At 46.0% G+C, this 6,510-nt stretch overlaps 1 non-coding gene across 1 annotated transcript; it reads right to left on the bottom strand.

Annotated features, from left to right (window-relative positions):
- Positions 1 to 324: 324 nt before the first annotated feature.
- On the bottom strand, positions 325 to 406 carry trnal-uaa (transfer RNA leucine (anticodon UAA)). The gene has a single exon. It is a non-coding gene; the product is annotated as a tRNA-Leu (tRNA).
- Between the last annotated feature and the right edge of the window lie 6,104 nt (positions 407 to 6,510).

Below are 6,510 nucleotides of genomic sequence, written 5' to 3'. Positions count from 1 at the left end.
TTGGCCAGAAAACCAAACAACGACGAGTCGAGTCACCGTAGGGCTTTGTTTCACAACAGCGATGAAATAACAGTCAGCATTCGGTTCCAGTAAAAAGTCAAGTTGTCTGGAAAATAGAGCAACAGTAGAGCTGCTTGCGATTTTTCCGCGCGGGAGGCGAACACGATCATGACAGCACAGACACTTTGGAAAATTGGGCACTTTCCCACACCACAATTAATTGGCCGGGAAGCAAACCCATTTTGCTTCTATGAAAAACAGAAATGCAGCACCGTTCGAAATACCATTCCAGGAAGCTGCGTCGTTGGAGTTGATCAGCAGAAATGGCAGCGGCGGGATTCGAACCCACGCTTCTGTCGAGACTGGAGCTTAAAACCAGCGCCTTAGACCGCTCGGCCACACTACCAGCCGGCGGCGCGCCCCATTTTCTTGCACTTCCAATTGTGCTCCTGCATGACAACAGATGCAAAGTCACGTGAAAAGGGTTCCATGATCGCCCTCCGACTCGCACCGCTGCTGGGATATGCCCGTCCATAATATCAATTTCGCAGCAGATAATGATAGCCCGTCGATCCAGACTAAAATCAATGGTAAGCTGAGTCTATCTTCTCAGACCATTTTCAGCTACGAATGTATCTGTGAGAGCGTGAGAATATATGATTTGCTCAAATTACCATGAGCTATTTGACATTACTTCAATTTCGATTCTTGCATTGCTAAATGATTTCACCCATTTAACAAAACAGGACAACTTTCACGTTTACGCGGAACATGAAGAGCACCGGTCTACAGGGGAAATGCACAAAGCTGAGCAGGCCGTGTTCCACATCATACCGCGCAGCATAATGTCAGTCACTGTGCCTGTTTTGCAGAATACGAATGTTCTCCCCCCTAAAACCGGAGGTAGCACTTCAATCCGAGAAGGACAGATCACATTGTGAGGATGCTCTGACCTCGGAGCCAGTTCGAGATGCCACTTTCCTTGACTTTTTGCCTTAACCGTGCAATTCGCTGCAGAGATGTTCACAGCTGGATATGAGCCACATGGATACCAACTGAGTTGGAAACCTTTGTGGGAATCGAAGATAAGCGACTCAGTAAATTTTGCTAAATTCCATGCTGCTTTTTAGAAATGCAGTTTCTCTTCACCTCAATCTAAAAGGCAATTTCTGGACATAGTAACAGAAGGCAAAAGGTAATTACCTCACCTCACCACCACTCCGGAAGAGGTGCTAACTGTCCTTGATTGGTTTTTGTTCACGATGTGAAGAGATCTCACGCCTGAGTCACCTTCACGTCTCTGGTCGCTGAGTGAATCACAAAAAAGGTATTTCAGCAGAGCTGCAACTGCCTCCCTTCCCCGCTCGCCCTCCCCGTTTACATTTTCCTGCTCGTCAGTGATTTAAAGAAAACCAAATGAAAACCAGTCTGTGGCACAATCATTTAGTCTGTTCGACTGCTCACCGGAAAGGTAGCATTGTGAAACACTGCAGAAACGAACGACTTCCTTACGTTTGCTCCGACTGATCATACTCTGGGAAATTTTCCCAGATTCTCAGTTGAGGATTTTTGGAGCTGGAAGTTACCTCACGAACCCTGTTAATTCGTAACGTATTGAGAGAATCGCAAAACAGAAAGCATTTAACACGGAACACAAACAAAACTGGCAAACCAAATGCATTTTCAGACACAGCGAGCACGAATGCGAAATGTGAGACAGTCCGGGGGCATGAGCCATAACGTAATCTCACAACTAACTTCAGGGCAATTCCAAACTACTCTTTCAAACATACTGGAGCCTGAGTGCACCACCACTTCCCAGACAATGCTGAAAAGAGAGAAAGAAAGAACATAATAAGAATGGGTCATAAAAAGTGAATTTCACCAATCACAGTCTCGATTAGATTACCTTTCCCTTCCGATGTCTCCAGGACGGAAATGAAGGAAGTGGGAGAAATTCAATAACTTATGACCTCGAAATTCATTGGAACGATTTTCTCATTGGCCAGAAAACCAAACAACGACGAGTCGAGTCACCGTAGGGCTTTGTTTCACAACAGCGATGAAATAACAGTCAGCATTCGGTTCCAGTAAAAAGTCAAGTTGTCTGGAACAGAGAGCAACAGTAGAGCTGCTTGCGATTTTTCCGCGCGGGAGGCGAACATGATCATGACAGCACAGACACTTTGGAAAATTCGGCACTTTCCCACACCACAGTTAATTGCCCGGGAAGCAAACCCATTTTGCTTCTGTGAAAAACAGAAATGCAGCACGGGTCGAAACACCATTCCAGGAAGCTGCGTCGTTGGAGTTGATCAGCAGAAATGGCAGCGGTGGGAGTCGAACCCACGCCTTTGTCGAGACTGGAGGTTAAAACCAGCGCCTTAGACCGCTCGGCCACACTACCAGCCGGCGGCGCGCCCCATTTTCTTGCACTTCCAATTGTGCTCCTGCATGACAACAGATGCAAAGTCACGTGAAAAGGGTTCCATGATCGCCCTCCGACTCGCACTGCTGCTGGGATATGCCCGTCTATAATATCAATTTCGCAGCAGATAATGATAGCCCGTCAATCCAGACTAAAATCAATGGTAAGCAGAATCTATCTTCTCAGACCATTTTCAGCTACGAATGTATCTGTAAGAGCGTGAGAATATATGATTTGCTCAAATTACCATGAGCTATTTGACATTACTGCAATTTCGATTCTTGCATTGCTAAATGATTTCACCCATTTAACAAAACAGGACAACTTTCACGTTTACGCGGAACATGAAGCGCACCGGTCTACGGGGAAAATGCACAAAGCTGAGCAGGCCGTGTTCCACATCATTCCGCGCAGCATAGTTTCAGTCACTGTGCCTGTTTTGCAAAATAAGAATGTTCTCCCCCCAAAACTGGAGGTAGCACTTCAATCCGAGAAGGACAGATCACATTGTGAGGATGCTCTGACCTCGGAGCCAGTTCGAGATGCCACTTTCCTTGACTTTTTGCCTTAACCGTGCAATTCGCTGCAGAGATGTTCACAGCTGGATATGAGCCACATGGATACCAACTGAGTTGGAAACCTTTGTGGGAATCGAAGATAAGCGACTCAATAAATTTTGCTAAATTCCATGCTGCTTTTTAGAAATGCAGTTTCTCTTCACCTCAAACTAAAAGGCAATTTCTGGACATAGTAACAGAAGGCAAAAGGTAATTACCTCACCCCACCCCCACTCCGGAAGAGGTGCTAACTGTCCTTGATTGGTTTTTGTTCACGATGTGAAGAGATCTCACGCCTGAGTCACCTTCACGTCTCTGGTCGCTGAGTGAATCACAAAAAAAGGAATTTCAGCAGAGCTGCAACTGCCTCCCTTCCCCGCTCGCCCTCCCCGTTTACATTTTCCTGCTCGTCAGTGATTTAAAGAAAACCAAATGAAAACCAGTCTGTGGCACAATCATTTAGTCTGTTCGACTGCTCACCGGAAAGGTAGCATTGTGAAACACTGCAGAAACGAACGACTTCCTTACGTTTGCTCCGACTGATCATACTCTGGGAAATTTTCCCAGATTCTCAGTTGAGGATTTTTGGAGCTGGAAGTTACCTCACGAACCCTGTTAATTCGTAACGTATTGAGAGAATCGCAAAACAGAAAGCATTTAACACGGAACACAAACAAAACTGGCAAACCAAATGCATTTTCAGTCACAGCGAGCACGAATGCTAAATGTGAGACAGTCCGGGGGCATGAGCCATAACGTCATCTCACAACTAACTTCAGGGCAATTCCAAACTACTCTTTCAAACATACTGGAGCCTGAGTGCACCACCACTTCCCAGACAATGCTGAAAAGAGAGAAAGAAAGAACATAATAAGAATGGGTCATAAAAAGTGAATTTCACCAATCACAGTCTCGATTAGATTACCTTTCCCTTCCGATGTCTCCAGGACGGAAATGAAGGAAGTGGGAGAAATTCAATAACTTATGACCTCGAAATTCATTGGAACGATTTTCTCATTGGCCAGAAAACCAAACAACGACGAGTTGAGTCACCGTAGGGCTTTGTTTCACAACAGCGATGAAATAACAGTCAGCATTCGGTTCCAGTAAAAAGTCAAGTTGTCTGGAACATAGAGCAACAGTAGAGCTGCTTGCGATTTTTCCGCGCGGGAGGCGAACATGATCATGACAGCACAGACACTTTGGAAAATTCGGCACTTTCCCACACCACAGTTAATTGCCCGGGAAGCAAACCCATTTTGCTTCTGTGAAAAACAGAAATGCAGCACGGGTCGAAACACCATTCCAGGAAGCTGCGTCGTTGGAGTTGATCAGTAGAAATGGCAGCGGTGGGTGTCGAACCCACGCCTTTGTCGAGGCTGGAGCTTAAAACCAGCGCCTTAGACCGCTCGGCCACACTACCAGCCGGCGGCGCGCCCCATTTTCTTGCACTTCCAATTGTGCTCCTGCATGACAACAGATGCAAAGTCACGTGAAAAGGTTTCCATGATCGCCCTCCGACTCGCACTGCTGCTGGGATATGCCCGTCTATAATATCAATTTCGCAGCAGATAATGATAGCCCGTCAATCCAGACTAAAATCAATGGTAAGCAGAATCTATCTTCTCAGACCATTTTCAGCTACGAATGTATCTGTAAGAGCGTGAGAATATATGATTTGCTCAAATTACCATGAGCTATTTGACATTACTGCAATTTCGATTCTTGCATTGCTAAATGATTTCACCCATTTAACAAAACAGGACAACTTTCACGTTTACGCGGAACATGAAGCGCACCGGTCTACGGGGAAAATGCACAAAGCTGAGCAGGCCGTGTTCCACATCATTCCGCGCAGCATAGTTTCAGTCACTGTGCCTGTTTTGCAAAATAAGAATGTTCTCCCCCCTAAAACTGGAGGTAGCACTTCAATCCGAGAAGGACAGATCACATTGTGAGGATGCTCTGACCTCGGAGCCAGTTCGAGATGCCACTTTCCTTGACTTTTTGCCTTAACCGTGCAATTCGCTGCAGAGATGTTCACAGCTGGATATGAGCCACATGGATACCAACTGAGTTGGAAACCTTTGTGGGAATCGAAGATAAGCGACTCAATAAATTTTGCTAAATTCCATGGTGCTTTTTAGAAATGCAGTTTCTCTTCACCTCAAACTAAAAGGCAATTTCTGGACATAGTAACAGAAGGCAAAAGGTAATTACCTCACCCCACCCCCACTCCGGAAGAGGTGCTAACTGTCCTTGATTGGTTTTTGTTCACGATGTGAAGAGATCTCACGCCTGAGTCACCTTCACGTCTCTGGTCGCTGAGTGAATCACAAAAAAAGGAATTTCAGCAGAGCTGCAACTGCCTCCCTTCCCCGCTCGCCCTCCCCGTTTACATTTTCCTGCTCGTCAGTGATTTAAAGAAAACCAAATGAAAACCAGTCTGTGGCACAATCATTTAGTCTGTTCGACTGCTCACCGGAAAGGTAGCATTGTGAAACACTGCAGAAACGAACGACTTCCTTACGTTTGCTCCGACTGATCATACTCTGGGAAATTTTCCCAGATTCTCAGTTGAGGATTTTTGGAGCTGGAAGTTACCTCACGAACCCTGTTAATTCGTAACGTATTGAGAGAATCGCAAAACAGAAAGCATTTAACACGGAACACAAACAAAACTGGCAAACCAAATGCATTTTCAGTCACAGCGAGCACGAATGCTAAATGTGAGACAGTCCGGGGGCATGAGCCATAACGTCATCTCACAACTAACTTCAGGGCAATTCCAAACTACTCTTTCAAACATACCGGAGCCTGAGTGCACCACCACTTCCCAGACAATGCTGAAAAGAGAGAAAGAAAGAACATAATAAGAATGGGTCATAAAAAGTGAATTTCACCAATCACAGTCTCGATTAGATTACCTTTCCCTTCCGATGTCTCCAGGACGGAAATGAAGGAAGTGGGAGAAATTCAATAACTTATGACCTCGAAATTCATTGGAACGATTTTCTCATTGGCCAGAAAACCAAACAACGACGAGTCGAGTCACCGTAGGGCTTTGTTTCACAACAGCGATGAAATAACAGTCAGCATTCGGTTCCAGTAAAAAGTCAAGTTGTCTGGAACATAGAGCAACAGTAGAGCTGCTTGCGATTTTTCCGCGCGGGAGGCGAACATGATCATGACAGCACAGACACTTTGGAAAATTCGGCACTTTCCCACACCACAGTTAATTGCCCGGGAAGCAAACCCATTTTGCTTCTGTGAAAAACAGAAATGCAGCACGGGTCGAAACACCATTCCAGGAAGCTGCGACGTTGGAGTTGATCAGTAGAAATGGCAGCGGTGGGTGTCGAACCCACGCCTTTGTCGAGGCTGGAGCTTAAAACCAGCGCCTTAGACCGCTCGGCCACACTACCAGCCGGCGGCGCGCCCCATTTTCTTGCACTTCCAATTGTGCTCCTGCATGACAACAGATGCAAAGTCACGTGAAAAGGTTTCCATGATCGCCCTCCGACT

Source organism: Chiloscyllium punctatum, chromosome 46, assembly GCF_047496795.1.
Source record: "Chiloscyllium punctatum isolate Juve2018m chromosome 46, sChiPun1.3, whole genome shotgun sequence".
Lineage (NCBI taxonomy): Eukaryota > Metazoa > Chordata > Chondrichthyes > Orectolobiformes > Hemiscylliidae > Chiloscyllium > Chiloscyllium punctatum.
The sequence above is the reverse complement of the archived record's forward strand: the minus strand, read 5'-3'. Positions and strand labels throughout refer to the sequence as shown.